Source organism: Podarcis pityusensis, assembly GCF_964106645.2.
Source record: "Podarcis pityusensis genome assembly, chromosome: 5".
Classification (NCBI taxonomy): domain Eukaryota; kingdom Metazoa; phylum Chordata; class Lepidosauria; order Squamata; family Lacertidae; genus Podarcis; species Podarcis pityusensis.
In genome coordinates this window covers 82,047,978-82,066,240 of record NC_138032.1, presented here as the reverse complement: position 1 = coordinate 82,066,240, position 18,263 = coordinate 82,047,978, and the positions used below count along the sequence as shown (strand labels likewise).

Genomic DNA, 18,263 nt, shown 5'->3' with positions numbered 1-18,263 from the left:
ATAGCAGTGAAGCAGGAATGAAAGAGCTGCATGTGAATATACAGATTTGTTGATAGCTTCACTAATTAAGCTAGTATCTGGTCCTCTGAACATGGTCAAGGTGCTGAATGGCTGCAAGAGCAGCAAAGGAATAGAAAGCTCTGGTGTGTTGCAACACATCTGTCCAGTAGAAGCTTTACTCCATCACCCAGCTCTTCCCATGTGTATAACAAAAGGTAGAAAATACGTACCTTCAGGGGCACAAGCAGCCTGATCTGAAGTTAATTCAATTTGAAATTAAAGGGATTTTCTTAGAAAGTTTGTAAAGCCACAATGCTGCTAAAATCTATCCATAACTGTAAGTGAAGGTGTTAGCATGCAGGAGCCTCCTGCATTGCTCTGTAATATAAATAACAACATGATAATTGGCTAAAAAGGCACCTTCTCATAATTCCTTGGCCCCAAGTATTGGCAACAGATCAGCAGCCCCTGAACATTTCTGACTGTTTGATGGAAAGGCAGCTATGCTGAGAGTTGGCAAGAGAATATTTTAGCATTCAAAGGCAAGAAAAGTACAGAAGTGGCAGAATTGTATTAGGAGCGACATTCATACCTCCTAGATTCTTCTGTATTTAATTCTTTCAAAATGCAGATGCCTACAAATTCTTGAGCCTTAGCATTTTCATTGTGCAGATGCACACCCCAAACTAAGATATAGTCAACCAATTTATGAATTTTAGTTGAGTAATCATGACCTTTTGAACTGATTGATTAAATTTAAATGAGCCTCTAACCCAAATCTTTGATGCGGCTGTCTTTTTGAGACACTGAAGGAAGTGTTAACATAGTTGCAAGTGAATAAAATCTGCCACTTACCCTTTCCTCTAAAGAAGGGTTAGATTTAGCATTTCTTTTTACATTCTATGTTACAGTTACAGTATATCCCCAGCAGCAACATAGTGTAAAATCAGCAACAAATTGTGCCATACTGATATAGCCACCTACCTGTCGCTGCCATTTAACCAGTTAACCTACTGGTTAAAGTTTGCAGTTCTGAGAATTTCATCACCTTGAATGGGAGGAACTTGGATATTCTCAACTAGCTTCTAATAGTTCTGTTTCCTCCAGAATGTTTTTTTCTTAAAGCAAATCTAGACATATGTCCAAAGATGAGAAATTCCATTTGTGCGTTGTCAGTTTGATTTAGGCCTTCTGTCAGACACTGGAGTTTTTTTATTTAAATCAAATACTAGATCAGTTAAATAAGAAGGTAGCCCAGTGGTTCTGCATTGGTGAGCTCCTTTACTGCTCATGTGATGCTTAGAAACCATCAGAGTTGATGGAGGTGCAAAAGCCCTGAGCGGTGTTCAGCAATGTGCTTCTGCTAGTGCAAGGACATTTGGCCACACAAAGAAATTTCGTCTTCCCTTACACCCCTTAAATCTATTATGGGGGTTCCTCCAACTCTTTGGAACAGGTTTAGGTTGGGCACATGGGGAGAGAAGAGTCTCTGCCAAATCCTTCTGAGAAACATTCTATATTTCTGCCACTGAGCAGAGAAGAACTTTCAGCCAGTGTGTTATAGCTAGAGGGCTCTGTTTCAATGTTTCCGGGAGGTTCAAAGCTCTACTTGGCTGCAAGGTTCACTGAATGAATCACTCCCCCTTGGGTTTGGGCAAATCACTGTCTCTACTTAAGCTACCTCCCAAGTCTGTTGGGAGGCTAAAATGCTCTTCTCATCTCCTTGAGTGGGAGAGCATGGTACAAATGTGATAATTTATCAGAAAATTTATCAGAAATTTTGTTCTACTTTTCTCCTTGCAGAACAAGCCTGGGGAGTTTGCCATCAAGTTGCACATCTTACCATTGGTATTGAGTGAGAGATTAATCAGACCCGCAGTTTTTGTTCCTAAATGCTGAACCACCTAAAGGTAAAATTTCCACTTGCACTATGAAAAACTGACAATTCAGAATTTGGAGGTGTCTGTATTATGTTGTCCCTTGTGGATTATGAGAGTTTATTTTTATTATGACAGGTAGGGTCTATTTTACAGAAATATGGTTGCAGCAACTGTTGATGTTGTTTGATTAACTTTTTGACCTTCTGAATTTTGTTTGAAAGTATCTGCTGTATAAGAATTAGGCAGATTCATGGAGAGTAGGTCTATCTGCAGCTTTTAGGCAGTGCTAGGACTTTGGTGGTCTTAAGAAAAGGCACCCTCAGTGGGTTTCCTTAACTGGTATGAAGCAGAGAACATGAGTTGAATTCTCTCTTTTGCTTCCAACCCACTTGGTTGTACCATGCAAAGTAAAAATAGGACAGAGGGCCCTTTACTGGTCTTGGAATCTCAGAAAAAGCCTGATCTCACTGTCATCTGGAGCCAGCTATGGTTATTAACTATGACAGCTGAGTGCAACTTGCATGTTTGGAAGTGATACATGCTTGAGTGTTGGATGTTTGGAATAAAAATCACCATGAGAACTAGATCCCTGGTGCTTGTTCACTCTCTGCACTCCCCCCTTTTTTTACAAGTCAGGGTCCCAAACCTGCTTTGAGATCCTGCTTTGATATCAAAACAGTTTGCTGTGTTGAGGCAAAATGGCAAACAGTGGTTTGTCACAAACTGGAAGTGAACCTTGGTCTAACCATGAAAGGCAATTCTGTCTCTTTATCCTGTGTCTTTCTTCAACATGGCTAGTGTAGTTGAACATCGTGTCTGCTTCCTAATGAAGACAAAGGATAGATTTGTAGTGTGAAAGAGAAGATAAAAAAGGGAGCCAATAGAATGAAGTTCATTGGTGAAGAATCTTAAAAGGGCTAATTTAGCTAGGAACAGAACACTCCTTTTCAATATCAACTTCTGTGGAGGCTGACTTCTTCTTGTTGTCATCACTCCTTTGTTTGGAGCTGTGTGATAACTTTCAGGAATGAGCCACTGAAGGGTAGGGAAATGCTGGCTCCTGTGGCTTAGTATTAAGTCATCTTCATGCTTGGGTGGAGAGGACTGGATAGCAGCACACAGATGGTTGTTAGAGGCAGTAGGGAGATAAATAGATGGCCTAGGTTACCTTGAAGCAAAAGAGGATGGCTGCTAAGCAATTGCCCACATACTCTCTCTAGCTTCTTGTCTCCTGGAGTAATCATTAGGCCAGATGTCTCTAGGGGGAAGGTGCTGCCTCCCCCCCAAATGTGAGAGGGTACACTGGTGGAGGGGGTGAGCCACAAAATCATTCCCTTGCCAAAAATCCTGAGTCTTTATCTTGTGAAATCCACCGAGTTTTTAAAATTCCCTTCTTCCCTCCCCCCACGCACAATTTAAACTAGTTATTTGCAATATTTTGTTTCTTTTATATAGGTTGTTGCTGCATTTCCAAGTGTGTTCACCTGATGCATGCGCTTGTGGTAGTGATGCTTTGCCCTTGTAGTTACTGATTTGTAGCACAACAATTGATGTACCAGTACTTAAACATAGTCCCCCATATTTCAGCAAAGCCATGTTGTGGTAAAATTTCTAATCCCAAGAGTAGCTTGTATAGCACATTTTGTGTACTTTTTTATATTAATTATGAAGATAGGTGTCCTTAAAGCACCCACAAATGAGTTTAAAACATGGATCTGTTGGAATTAAGAATCAGCTGATGTGACAGGTCCATCTGTTGCAATAGGAGCTTTGTACCAGCTTTGTGCTGATACAGAATCCACATGACATAAAAGTTGATTTTTTAAGAATTTCTAACAATTTGTAAGATGAACAAAAGTTATGCTACAGCATAGGGTATTCTGTGTGGCTGAAATGGTGCTCTGGTTAAAAGGTTGGTAACTCTTACATAACCCAATATTTGCCACAATCTTCTGTGCATTTATTAGGGCAGTCATCCAATTAAACAATTTTAGTTGAATAATTGTTTCCTCTTTATCTGATTAAAATCAGATTTAAATTTACAGATATTTGCATTTTTATTTTATTTTTTAGAAACAGAAGATATGAGCCTGCAGTTTAAACAAAAAAGCAACCACAAATGGTTAGGTGGAAAGGCCCCTAGCATTTTCCGTTTAATTTCCTGTAATAGTAGAAGTAAAATAGTCGTAAAATAATGCCCTTAACTCTCAGTCCCACAGATTAAAAATGACCCCCACTGATTAATCAACTGAAACTTTGGTTTTTTGAACTACCAATTAATGCTTGAAACTTTTTTTGCTGATTCATACAACAATTAATCAAAGTAGCACCAGAATCTTGTTTAACCAAATAAAAAGGTTCAGAACTATTAAGGGTCCTTAACTGTCTATTTCATCTTGGGATATATCTTGGGATTAGATGGTCAGCACCCCCTGGATATAAGACAGTACTTGCACGTTGTCAACAGTTACCATCCCTTTAATGTTTTCATTTTGACAACCTTTCCCCCCACAAAGATGCAGTTTTTTAAAGGCCACCTCACAAATGGCCACAGGTGACTATCCTTCTAGCAGTACAATCTGAACATGTATATTTTTTTCTAGATAAGAATTTCCCAAACATAATTTTGTCGGGTAGTTTGTCTTTCTCAGCCTCAGCAAAGAGGAGAAATTCCTCACAGCCCATAACAGATTGCATGCTTTCTTATTAATATGTTGATATTTAGCAAAGCAAATATTTCATGTTATTTGTTTAGGTTGCCTGGATTTTTAGCTGTTCATTTGTTGTGAGCAATTACACTCTCAGGACTCTTGAGCTCACATAATTTCCATGCAGAATCTGTGCTTTAAGGAAGATAAAGATCACATTTTTTTTGCAGGAGGAAGGAACTGTGCTTAGCCACTCGGAGTAAATGTGCACATTTCTAAATAGAATAAAAAATATACCGTATTTTGAGAACAGTAGAAAGAATCTTGAGTTCTGTAAGGAGCTGCCGTGAAGAAGGGGGCTAGGGCTTTTACCAGGATGCATGAGAGAGCAAAAGCAATAACATCAACTTGTGGAACAGCAAGCTGGACATGTCAGGAGATGCTTTGACAAGTTGACTAATTGGATGGGATGCACTACATCCCTTTCAAATGTTTTATTTGAAAGACTCCAGGGAGAGAGATGCAGGGCCACTTTTGGAAGGATATGACTAGTGAAGGGCAAAGAGGCTTGATTCCAACTCCCAAAGGGGCTTGCCACATCTGTACTGCTTCTACATCCTGTTTTTGTCTTTGGATTGGCAACAGGTAGTCTAGGCAGTATCTCAGGTAGCCAGATATGGCTCAAAGATTGCCAGTTGCTGACCTCCAGTCTAACAGGATTTCCAGGGATCAGCACACATTATGTGGATCGGGTCCCATGCACACAAACTCCTGTTTAAAAAATGTACCCCACCTATCTGACTCGGTAGCCCCAGCCACTCTGGGCGGGTTCCAGCATATACAAAAACATAATAAAACATAATTAAACATTTAAAACATCCCTATACAAGGCTGCCTTCAGATATCTTTTAAAGGTTGTACATATTTTTATTTTGTGGTGACTGCATATTAACAAATAGCAGCCCTTTGATGACAGACTGGTAGTGGCTATGTGAGAGACATGGAAAGTCAGGGGGTGAGTGCTGCAATATCAATATTTTTTCTTGGTCGGAAGGAAACTTCATTTATTTCAAGGGAGTTACTTCCAAGTAAAACGTACAAAGCTAGCCAGTTGTGTTTTCTTCTGTAAAGGCAGGGCATTTGAGGTGTGTGTGAATGAAATAACGTAGGAATGAGGAAAGTGCTTAAACAAACATGCCCCAGTATCTTCCACCATCCACTGTTCAGCTAGCAGCAACAAGCAGTTTCTGGTGTTTTTTTCTCCTGCTCTGGAAGGGCCCTCATCTCAACATTCCTTTCTCAGATTGCTTAGTAGCAGTGGTCAAGTGTCCTTAGCAATGGTGCTGCTTGCTGAAGCCTGAGAGTTGTCTCCACATTTTGTTTCATAACTTTCATTAGAAATGTTTGATTTACTCTTTTTTTTGAAAGCAAAGAGTCTGTGTACCCACCTATTGGCAGCCCTACTTAGCCTTGTTATTAGTGAACGTAGCAGCTACTTGTACTGCTCCTTTACTAGTGCAGCTATTGTCCTTTTTATTATTTATTAAATGTTTATCCCACCCTTCATCCCAAAGAAGCCCAGGAGAGGACAGCCCACTTGCGAATTAGCATATAAATGTGTTAGCTGACTTGAGCCACACTTTTAAAAAGCAGTCAGTCATCTCTGCTGTATGTGAACCTCAAATCATTCTGTGTTCTTGCATGACCTTTCTGCTTATAAAAGAGAGCTGCCATATGTGTCAGGAGGAGCTTGGCTTTGTATCATTTCTCTCTGCCTTAGCATTTAAACTGACTGGAGACAGAGGCTGCTGCCTGACCCAGAGTGTTGCCGCATGTGAGCAGAGCTCTCTTGGGTATAAATACATCATGTTATAAAAGGAAGATGACTGAGAGCAACATGCTCTCTGGCGTGTTGATCTTCTTCCTGGAACTGCTAGCGATGATTCCCTTCTCCTGAGATCATCTCTCCAGAGTGATTCTAAGGACAACATCAGTTCCGAGCCCCCGTTGTGGAAAACCACACTAGAGGAGGTGCAAATGAACCCTATGGGATTCCTTGCTCTCAGGGTGGTGTCCAGGCCTGTTGATTGTACTTCTTATCTGTTTCTTTCTTGGTTTGTAACGCTATGCCTCGTTCCTCAAAAGAAGCCATTCTGTTTGTATGATCTGTAAAACAGTGAACAGAGAAAAACTTATTTTCACATAACTGGAGTACCCTCTGTAAGTTTATACCTGGGTTGAGGATTTATTCTTAAACCAAATGTGGTGTAGATATGTGCATGCAATGTGATATAGATATGGAATTATAATTCACACAGATTGCAATTTACCTGTGTCTTGAGGCTGTAGGTTGTCCTTCCCATCTTCCTTGCCTCCCGTTACAATTACACTGATTATCTGAGAACAGCCCTTTCTATCAGCTGCAAAACAATTGCTTCACACTCCACATGGCAAGTAATTTCCTACTTCTGCAGCATCAAATCCTTTCTTCCTCCTGGCCTTGAGCAGAAGCATCAAGGTGACAATAAGATGGGGAAGTCTGTTCCACCAGCAGCAGGACAGTCTCCCACAAAATGGACCTGGAGGAAGCTGTGTAGATGTGATGCTGGCTCTAATACAGTGGTACCTCGGGTTAATTAATTTGTTCCGGAGGTCCATACTTAACCTGAAACTGTTCCTAACCTGAAGCACCACTTTAGCTAATGGGGCCTCCTGCTGCTGCCACGCCGCCAGAGCACGATATCTGTTCTCATGAAGCAAAGTTCTTAACCTGAAGCATTATTTCTGGGTTATCGGAGTCTGTAACCTGAAGTGTATGTAACCTGAAGCGTATGTAACCCGAGGTACCACTGTATTTTGCTTTTACAGCCCCCAAAAGGGACACTTCACATTTTTGACAGTATACAGGTTCCATCATTGGTGTTCTAGTGTTTCCTGTAGAAACCACATTAAGTGAAAAGCAGTGAGTGGTGGGTGTGTTAGCGTGAGCTCTTGTTCCTTCTGAGTGTTTAAGGATGTGTGTCTTCCCTTCAGGATTTGCATATTTAACTTGGGGAAACCCCAGTGTAGTCCCAATGCTATGAACAGTTTAAAGTTGAAAGTGTTACGCATTTTGCATTTTAAAAACAACAACACAGCACTCTCTGCACTAGTTTGCCTGAAGCATTATTAAACTCTGGGTATTTATTTTTAAGTAGTGCAAACCTTTAATGCTTGAACTTTTTTTTTTTTAAATGATATTTATTACTTTTTCAAAATTTCCAACACAGCACTACAAACACAGAGAAGAAAAAAAGAAAAGAAAAAACAATACAAATGGACTAACAAATCAAGCAAAAACAAACAAAAACAATTTAAAAACACCTCAAACATTTTCAATATCTTATATTTCATTCACTTATTTCCAGCGATTTCCTCACACCTCCCTTTTTGTATTCCACTTCTATTATTTGTTTCAGCAATTCCTTTCCATCTTACTCAGTTTTCTGTTCTACAATTATCTTAACACATTCTTGCCATACTTTTCCTTTAATTTTCTATTAATCTATTTATACTTAATTCCTTATGACATTTCTACTAAAGCCATGTAATTTTATTCCAACATTTTTCTAACATTCCTTAATTTTACAATATATCTATAAATAGTCTTTAAACTTTTTCCAATCTTCTTCCACCGACTCTTCCCCCTGGTCTCGGATCTTGCCAGTCATTTCCGCTAATTCCCTATAGTCCATCAACTTCATCTGCCATTGTCCAACACTTCAGTGTTTTCAAGAAACAACCATTCTCTCAACCAGCAAAAGGCAGATGGTTCACAACGAAGTTTAAAGGTCTGGCAGGGCAGGTCCACCTATTTCTTTAGCACCCATCAATATCTTAAGCTTAACTCGAGGCTTCCTGCCCTGCCAAACAACTCTAGGAGCATCCCTCTGCCACCTCCTAAGACCCTCCATCCCATCCAGAGCTTGCAATGTTTGAAACAACAGCAACATCCCCAGCAACACAGCAGCCCCCATCCCCACCACAACGACTCGGCCCAACAGTAACAACTTCTGATTTGTCCATATTTCCAAATTCCCCTTCTCTTCAATCCAACATCCTTCACAGTTGTTCTTAAGCAGATTCACATTTTTGGCGGTCATACTAACCCCCAAATACCTCTCTTTCTCAACCAATGTTAGTCCTGTCACCTCCTGAAACTCTGTCAGGCTTTCGTTCTCCAACTCAGACAGGGCTCTGGTCCCCAAATTCATCCGCTCTTCTTTAAGTTCAATCATAACGAATGTCAGCTTATGTTCATCAAGTTGTCTTTGTATGGATGGGACTCTCCTCTCCAGTTGTACCACCTTAAGTTCAGCAGCAAGGGTTTTTCCCCTGACTTCATCTGCAGTTTGCCGTATCAGAGTAGATTCCTGTATCAGTTTTTGGGTGGTTTCTGAATTGGTATTCACCTTTTGTCCCAACTTATTTAAACTTTCTACAATTAAATCAGTCTCAATATTTGCAACATCCAATTTCACATTCCTCACATCTGTTTTCTTATGGAGTTGTTCCAGCGAATCGTTTATTTTCAATAATGCAGCCACTAAGGCCTCCTCTGTCGACATCCCGTCTGTTTTTTCCCTTCCGTTTGCCATAACACTTAAGAGATTCAAGGTCAATTCCAAAGTCTCACACTTTTCTTATCTTGCAGCTGGAAATTCCCCTAGCCCAGCTCTTATAAAGTAACCAATTTCAAAAGCTTCCACTAGGGGAAAATAGGTTGTATTTGTATTGGTCAATATGTCCTCTTTTAAACACAGTTTCAATAATTCGAAGTTAGTTTCAATTTTCAGTTACTTTCCTCCTTTTTTAAAAAACAGCCGGACACAGTAGAAACAATGTATTTCTCTTGTTTAGCTAGCTAACAATGAACGTTCTAAGCGCTGTCAATGAACATTCCAAAAAATAAAATAAAAAATCAGTCTTACTAGCAGCCCGTTTCCAGGGTCAGAGCAGCGGTGTTTTAAGCCTCTTTGCTCTCTCCCGCAGGCATACTCAATCCACAACTTCCCCCTCTCTTCTCCTGCCTCCAAGAGGGGGTTTAATGTTCTTTACCGTTGGAAATTTGATCTTTTACAAAAGACCTTCCAGGACTCCAGCTTGCAACTTCATTGCCTCAGTCTATTTACAAAAAGGGAAGGCGGACGTCCTGTTTTGAACCTCTCCGTTACAATACCAAATTAAACTTTTAGAGATCCAATTCTTCCATTTCAGCTCTACTCATGGGTAATTACTTTAAAGTCAAATTGTCCACAGGAAAAGGTCAGCACTCTCCGGCAACAGCTATGCGGCTTCGCTCCGTGGAAGAAGCAGACGATTCGATGCACCGCGCCACTCACCCCACGTCGCTCCGGAGCCCCAAAAACCGGGGTTCCCCGTGAGTGGGGGAGGCGCAAGAGGTGCCCGCCGAATCCCACGTTCACAGGCTTCTCCCGTCTGTGATTTTAACGGGTCTCCGCCTTCGCCGTGGCGGCCAGACCCAGATTTCCATGGAGCAGATTCCTCCCAGTCAGAGGAATTCTGCCATTGCTGGAGGCGCCTCCCCCGGAAGTCCCCTTTAATGCTTGAACTTTTGTTAGCATCTCCAGTTAAGGGATCTTGGGTGGCAGAACTGGGAAGGTCCTCTGCCTAAGATGTTGGAGAGCCACTGCCAGTTAAAATAGACCCACCGGCTGGGGCTGATTGGGGGTTGCTGAAGTCCACAATATCTCCTGTTTGGGGAAGGCTAGGAGCTCCAGCTTATGTCCTTCCTTTACGCCAGTGGTTTTCAACCAGTGTGCTATAGTACCCTGGGGGGGGCCTTGAATGATGGTCAGGGGTGCCGCGGGCAACACTGGCCTCTATCCCTCTTTCCTTCCTTCCCTCCTCTGATGCCCTGTTGCATCTCTGCCTCCCAAAGACTTGTACAGCTATCTGTTGCAGCAGCCCTCCAGAGCAGGAGAAAACAAGCTTTCTCCATCTTCCATGTGACAGCCCTTTAGATATTTCAAGATGGCTATGATATCTCCTCTTTTCCAGACTAAACATACCCAGCTCCTTCAACCATTCCTGATAAGGCTTGGTTTCCAGACCCTGATCATCTTGGTTGCCCTCTGTACACGTTCTAGCTTGTCAACATCCTTCTTAAATATGTTTGTCATTGCTAGAATCCTCTAATGATACAATTTCTAACGATTCATTTCCTGATATTTAGGTATCCTAATGTTAACATCAACTCCTGACAGCCGTTGTAAACTGTGGCTATTAAACTCTATGTTTCACATTAAGCCAGCTCTATTGTTTGAATATAGATTAATAATGAAATGCCTTTTTATTGCTTTCTCAGTGAATACTTTTTTGTACAAAGTTAATTTGCACTGTTATGTCAATTCTGTCTAAATTCAATCAAGGTTTTTCTTTTAATTATGTTTTCTCCACATTAATTCTCGTTTGATTTCTCATCTCCTATTAGGTATTTAAGCCTTTGCTGGGTATTTTTTTTTTTTACCCTGCTCATCTGATTGGCTTCACCTGAAATTGGAGGCACTCCTATTAGGAATGAATTAATTTGATTTTCATTCAAGCAAGGTTTGCTTTAATAATGATGAATTGCACAAAATGTAATTTGGAATCATTATTCCTATGACAATAATGAGCAAGAAATAAATAAAAATAATGGAAGAAACACATTTGATACGGAACTTCGCACTGTATCTTTAGTTTGGTTGATGTTAGTCTTTTAGTCTGATGTTAGTTAGTTTTGTTGATGGCAGTCTTTAATCAGGAGGATACATGCAGGTGATAAAATGGTAGCCTTGGCCACTATCTTATTGGCAAACCTGGATTTAGCAGCAAGTTACCAACTGAGGATACTGGATGTGGGGCTCCAGGCACTGAAGTGTCTGTCACAGGCTACCTGCTCAAGTTCCATTTAATAGATGAGCAAAAATATACAAACACTTCATCTTTACTTGCTAAGTTGGCAGCACTGGTCTGCAAGGCCAGCATTGAAAGATTCCTACTACTGCTACTTCATCATCACCATCACCATTATTATTGTTAGGGAAATTTACGGCATCAGTGCCCATTCAACAAATGGTGAGTGGGTGTAAGAGATTGTCCTGTGTGCAAATTTATTATATGCTAGGGATCAGCCACACATGTAAATGGTACATCAAAATTGTGAAATGGTCTACCAATGCAATGCAAAATACAGTATTAGAAAGGATGATCAAATTGACAACTCCATGCCTCGGACATAATTTTGTCTAGGACTAGCCCTACTCATGGCTGACTAAATCTGGGAGGCCTGACAATATTCTGTAGCTCAAAACTTTTAGAAGCAATGCTGGACTCCACTGAGACTTGGTACAACCCAACAGAGATCTATGACGTTTTATTAAGAAGTAAAGGAGAGAGAAGGAGGGCCCCAAAAGCTGAACTGGAGAGGTCCAGAACAGAGTAGATGGCAAAGGCTGAACAATCTGGGAATGTGAGCTGAACCTAGTTATAAGGGGAAAAACCGATCTGTAAACCTCAACAAGAATTTGAAAAGGAGCTTTTGTAAAAGTTCAAGGAAGACATGTATAATTGCATAAGAAAAGGAACGGATGACTACAGGACCATCATTTTATGAGTGGATAGTTGACACTGGGTGGCAGGCAGATGTGAATATCTACAGGATCAGGAGTCATAATTGCTGGGGAGCTGGATGAGCTGATGGCTTGAGATTCAAGGAGGTATTTTCAGAAAGGAGGAACCCAAGTCACTCTTTGCCAGGATTCCGTCTGAAAAGAACAGGATGCAAGAAAGTATCAGACGAGGTGAATGCAAGAGGGTAATAAACCAGATCAGCAAGATCTAAACCAGAACTGTTGCCCAGGCCCAATGTGGAATTATTTATTGCTAGCCCTGGTCAGGAGAATCAATAAGCTGTCTGGGGGTGAAGCCATGATGCAATCTGAAGAGGGTAGTTCTGTTCTTTGATAGTCCTGTTCTGTAGCTGTGAATTTCTTGCTAAAGGAGGAACCAGCACACAGGGCAGGAGGTTCCAGGCTGAAGTCGTGGCTAATGCAACAATGGATCATGTATCAGCAAGAAGTGCTCTGGAGACCTGGGAAAATGATTGGCCTATAGAAAATCTTCTATCTTTTTTGTCAGAGAGCTGAAGTTTGGCGCACACACACACAAAATCTGATACCCTAACTTAGGGTTACCAGACGCCCCCAGTTCCCAGGGACAGTCCCCGGATTTGCAAATCTGTCCCTGGACAAATTCCGTCCCTGCAATGTCCCCAGATTTGCAAATCTGTCCCCGGGAAATGTGGCAGCGGTAGCCTCAGCAACCCGGAGCCAGCCTGTTAGTGCAGTTGGCTCTGGCTGGCTTCAGGAGCTGCTCGCTGCCATGGCGCCCGCCATTTTTCCTGCACCACGGCAGTGAGCTGTGAGCAGCTCCTGAAGCCAGCCAGAGCCAACCGCACTACCAGGCTGGCCCCTTCTGGGCAATGGCTACCCACCCATGACTCCCAAGCCTCCCGTGATCTGTCAAAACAAAGGGGGGGAAGGAGATTGGGGAAGGCTCGGGAGTCATGGGCGTGCGGCGTGCCATTGCCCAGTTTTTTCAAAAAACCTCTGCGCATTTATGTTACACAGGGTGCAAAAGAAGGGCTTTGCACCTTTATACAATATGCATGTGTGCTTGGGCCCAGGGTCTTTTGCCTCACCATCCCCACTACTGACTCCCTGTTGGTACTCAGCTTTAAAAACAAAACAAAACAAAGAAGTGTCCCTGGATTCACTAAAAAAAATCTGGTAACCATATCCTAACTGCCATCTATTGGACAAAGACCTCATTTCCACATCCGTATAAATGATTCTTTGTTTGTGATTGTTACATGGCTAAATTCTAAAATAGTGTAATAATAAAGCAAAAGGACAAACTGTGCTGTAGTGAAAGTACGTAATAGCTGTAATGAAGGATCAAGGGAGCTGAGATCTTGTGATGGTGTACTGAACAGTTTGCAAAAAAAGACAGCCACGAGGACTAGTCATGTGCTCTTGTTTGCAATGGCTAGGTTTGATCATAGTCCAATACCAAATGTCACTACAGTGAAATGGTACATGAATGTCCTTGGTCGTAAGTGAGCTGCCATTTAATTTACTGCAAAAATACTTGAAATGGGGAGATACGGGGAAATGGCCAACACAGTTCCTTGCATTGCATGGTTTCTTTCATGCTGAGAACATGTAACTGGTTGATATCACCCCCCCCCCCCCCCCGTTATCTAGCCTATCTATTATCAGGCAAAACCTGTTGTCTAAACTTGTAATTATTTTAGAGTTCACACAAATTAGGTAATCCACAACTCAGTTGAATTCTTCTTTTTAAGACTTAATTGAAGCCTTTAAAACAGTGGGATTCTTCCAGCCTTTCTTTTATGCTTACATGTGGACTGGTGTCTTTTAATCTCCATCGTTGATCATCTGTACGGAAGCAGGGGGTGTACTTATAGTTCGATATTAATTAATACAGAATAAAAAGGGTGTGATCTTGTGCATACACCCTAAATAAATGGTGTGTTATGTGGATCGTTAGCTTTGTCAGCTGGATTTTCCCTTAAGCGGTTGGAGAACAAAAGTCCTTCTGGCAGATATTTTTAGACGCTGAGAACTTGCGCTTGATGTTACAGTAAGCAAGAGGAATTCTGGACTGTTGCTTCAGGTTTGTTTTTTTCTCTAGGCAGCTCAGGCTGGAGAACATATCCAGTGACCTGAGAGGGACCTGTCCTTTTCTTTTTTCCTGCCATGCCACTGCTCTGTAAAGACCTTTATGCACATACATAGAATAAATGCACATATGACGGTCTGTGATTAATACAACATCACCAACATAGGCGGTGTTTTTCAAAGTCACATAAGCAAAGGACAAGTTGTAGCTTCAAAGAGCTTGTAGTCTAAATATGAGGGGTGGGGTTGGGAAGATGGATTTAACTCTTAACCAGGAAGAAGAGGAGAGGAGAACGATTCACGCCAGGTTTCATGTTCAGCTAAAATCTGAAGGGGGTTTCAAATTCTAATTTCTAGTAACTCTGAGTTACTACTGCCTGTTGCTGAAAATTGGTGCCAGCATAATAATTAACCAGGATTAGGGTTGCCATATGTCTCAATTTCCCCAGACGTTTCAGCAAGGGTCGAATCCCAGCTATGTCTGGACGTATGGCAGCCCTAACCACGATTAGGGCTGAAAGAGGGAGCTCATGTGTGAGCTACGGTCTTGGGAGAAGGGCTGTGTGAGCGTGCAGCCTGCTTTTCAATCTCTTAACCAGGGCTTTTTTCCCGGGCTAGAACTTTCCAGAACTCAGTTCCGGCTCTTCTCAGGTGGGCGCCATTGCAATTGTAAGAGAATAAGAGAGATGTTCATGGTGAGTTCCGGAAGCTATTTTTCTAGAAAAATAGCACTGTTCTTAACCATGGTTAACAGGTTTGGCTGCAGTATGTCTGCACCAGCACTGGCCAATAAATATGATTAACCAGGAAAGAAAATATGGGATAAAATGAACCATTATTGGAGTTCTGCAACCAAAAGCTTCTTTTAAACCATTAAGGTTTTTTTTAAGAAATACCATTCCATTTTAGTCACGTGAACTGTGAAAGTAAACGTGGTAGAGAAGTGGGAAAAATACAACGGCATTTATTACAGTGCAAACAAGAAGAAAGACGCAGTAGCCAACACTTCACAGTAGCCTTGCAAATAAATCTCTGCAACATTTATGAACCTGCAAAAAATGTATTATCCTGCCTACTGGAGCATCTGTATGTTTGTAATTTGTGGCCTAAAAGGAAAAAAGGAACCAATTATTGTAAAGCTTCCTTGACTGGTTACCTAAAGGCCATTCATTGTTGCCACAGGCAATCAAGTACAAGTGGCGATTTACAAGCTGGCTTCATAGGCAAACTTTTAAAAAGACACCTGCAGAAAGCCCTCTTGCTCTTGCACCTACTGCCACGTTTTTAAGGTGCTTTGGCTGCAACAGAAAATTTCACGTCCTAAGGAAAGAACAAACCTTGTCACATTCTTGGGGCAGTTAGTTCTTTATGCCTCAAGAAAAAGAGAGGTTCGTGAAGTGATGAAACAGAACCAATATTTTCTTTGCTGAATCTTTTCCAAGCAAGTGAAGTTGCTTCCCCCTTCTTTTTCTGCCATTCCCCTCCCTTAAAAGGGAAGCTGTGGGTTTTTGGTTTTTTTTTAAGGGGGGGGGGTCAAGCAGAAGGAATGTCATTAGCACACATGGACACCATGAACGATGCTATTTAGAAACCTGCACGTGTCACAGTGTGCATTTGGCCGTTTGTCACATTGCTATTTTTGTCTCTTTGGTACAAGTGGTAGTATCTGGTTATTGGGATTGGGAGGGGCAGTGGTGGATGAGTTTTCTTCAAAGATGAATGTGGGGTGCGCCATGGGAGGGCAATACATTTGAGCAAGACAGACAGATAGATAGATAGATAGATAGATAGATAGATAGATCTGTGCAGCATTAGAAATATTAGAAACAACAACAACAACTTATTTGTACCCCGCCCATCTGACAGGGTTGCCCCAGCCTCTCTGGGTGGCTTCCAGCATATATTAAAACATATAAAAACCTTAAACCTTAAAAAGCTTCCCTATACAGGGCTGCCTTCAGAGGTTTCCTAAATGTTATATAATTACTCATCCCCTAAACATCCGATGGGAGGGCGTTCCACAGGGTGGGTGCCACTACCGAGGAGGCCCTCTGCCTCAATCTATTCTATGCCTAAAGCTTGGGAGTAGATGGGGCCTTTCACTGGTACATTGCCCGACTGAATGCAAAATCAGACTGATCTTTGGTGGCATGTTACCCTGCTATGTTTGGGTCTATGAAGCCTTTGAAAAAATTCAGAGGCCTACCCTTGCATCCAGACTCTCCGCTGTGTGCCTGTGGAAGAGGAAACAGCAGCAAACACTTACAGAATGTCTTCTGCCATAGCTCTCTGGTGGCAGCCCTATATGCATGTGAGACTCTGAGTATTGTATATGGAGTGTGATTAGTGAACAATGCTCTTGTTCTCCGAGTAAGCATTTTAAAATACTGTAGTACTGTGCACTGGTACCTTGGTTGTCGAATGGTTTGGCTCCTGAAGAAATCGGATCCCAAAAGCCGCAATCCTGGTAGTAGGTGTTCCTGTTTGCGAACATTTTTGGAAGCCGAATGTCCAACACAGAAGCTCCTGCACCCAATCGGAAGCCGTGCCTTGGTTTTCGAACGGTTCCGGGAGTCGAACGGACTCCCAGAACGGGTTAAGTTTGACAACCAAAGTACCACTGTAGATGTCTATTCCTGCAGCTGGTCCTGAGACAAGATGCAACTTATTCACAAATAGAGAGACAAGCTAGGAATAATACCAGGAACTGGGGGCTGTTTCTAATTTCACTCTCCCCACATTCCTCCCCTCTTTTTTTTGGTTAGATGAAATGTCATTTATGCATATGAAGTAACTAACCTGCAGCCCTCCAAGTGTTATTGGACTGCCACTCCCTGTCAGCCTTAGCCAGCATGGTCAGGGATGATGGGAGTTGTCAGTGCTTTGTGTATGTGTTTGTTAAAATATGGTTGGTACTCCATAGTGGTGAGTCCCATCACAACAAAACCCACTAGGAGTTACAGATTGGGGATGAAATTCAACATTGCAGTATCCCAGTCCTTCCATTTACACAAGCATTGCAGCTTACCAGATAAAATACTTTCCCCTCCCCAGTGCTGCTCTGAGGCTTCTCCTGACCCCCCTGACTCAATTTGTGAGGAGGAGGAGAGGTGGGAAAGCTCCATTGCATATGTGGAAGCCTTTGTGCAGGGCATCTGATGATGGGGCTTGTTAGGCGAGTCCCACCCTAGGTGATTAAATGTGCAGTGAGATTGGAGCTTTGGAACTCCCTCCCTAGAGAATGGCTCCCTCCTTGCTGTCCTTCTGCTGGCAAGTGAAGGAGAAAAACAGGTCTTAGGGAATTGCCTGCTTTTAATGAAAGGGCTGGTGCCGTGCTATTTTTATTGCAGTTCTTGTTTTTATCTGTAAGCCTCCTTGAGTCGCATCAGGGAAAAAGGGAGGGTATAAATAAATATAGGAGCAGGAGGTGCCGGAGGAGAAGCCCCCACTTCAAATCTCACCTTGGCTATAGGTGAACCTGGGCAAGTCACTGTCTCTCAGCTTACTCTGAAATAATAACGCTGGCCCACTTTACAAAGCTGTTTTGTAGGAATTACGGTCTTCTTGGGTTTGAAAAGCTCTGAACATTCAAAGAGTGCTGAATAAATGGCCAGTTAATTTTCCTAAATCTGATTGAACATTTGGCAGTTAGAAGAATAACTTTTCATAAAACTCCTCTGAGCAAATATACTGTGTTTTACAAAAGTTAAACCAGACGGGTTAGGTTCTCACACCCACTCGTCCTTGGAAAAAAACCTGTAAAAGAGATCCTGTCTTTTTGTTGTTGAGTCTATTCATAGGATTGTTTTTGGAAAGGGCTTGGCATTTCCAGGTTTTGGAGACTGACCTGAACTTCAAATGGTTTTACTTACCTTGTCTCAGAGTGATACATGAAAAGGAAAGGGACACTTTGCTTTGCCTGGCTTGTAAGTTTCTGCTATTAGCGCCACACCCATGTTTGCCCCATGGCATATGAGATGCCACTAGAC

At 41.9% G+C, this 18,263-nt stretch overlaps 1 protein-coding gene across 12 annotated transcripts in view; it reads left to right on the top strand.

The window, feature by feature from the left end:
* ZMIZ1 (zinc finger MIZ-type containing 1) overlaps positions 1 to 18,263 on the top strand; it is a 386,929-nt gene that overhangs the window by 116,923 nt on the left and 251,743 nt on the right. For 11 of the 12 annotated variants that reach the window (XM_081007652.1, XM_081007657.1, XM_081007656.1 and 8 more), the window contains exon 3: positions 1,804 to 1,910. The exons of the other annotated variant lie outside the window; for it this stretch is intronic. The gene's annotated coding sequence lies outside the window, so the exon portion shown is untranslated. The remainder of the gene's footprint in view (positions 1 to 1,803; positions 1,911 to 18,263) is intronic. 12 annotated transcript variants of the gene reach the window in all.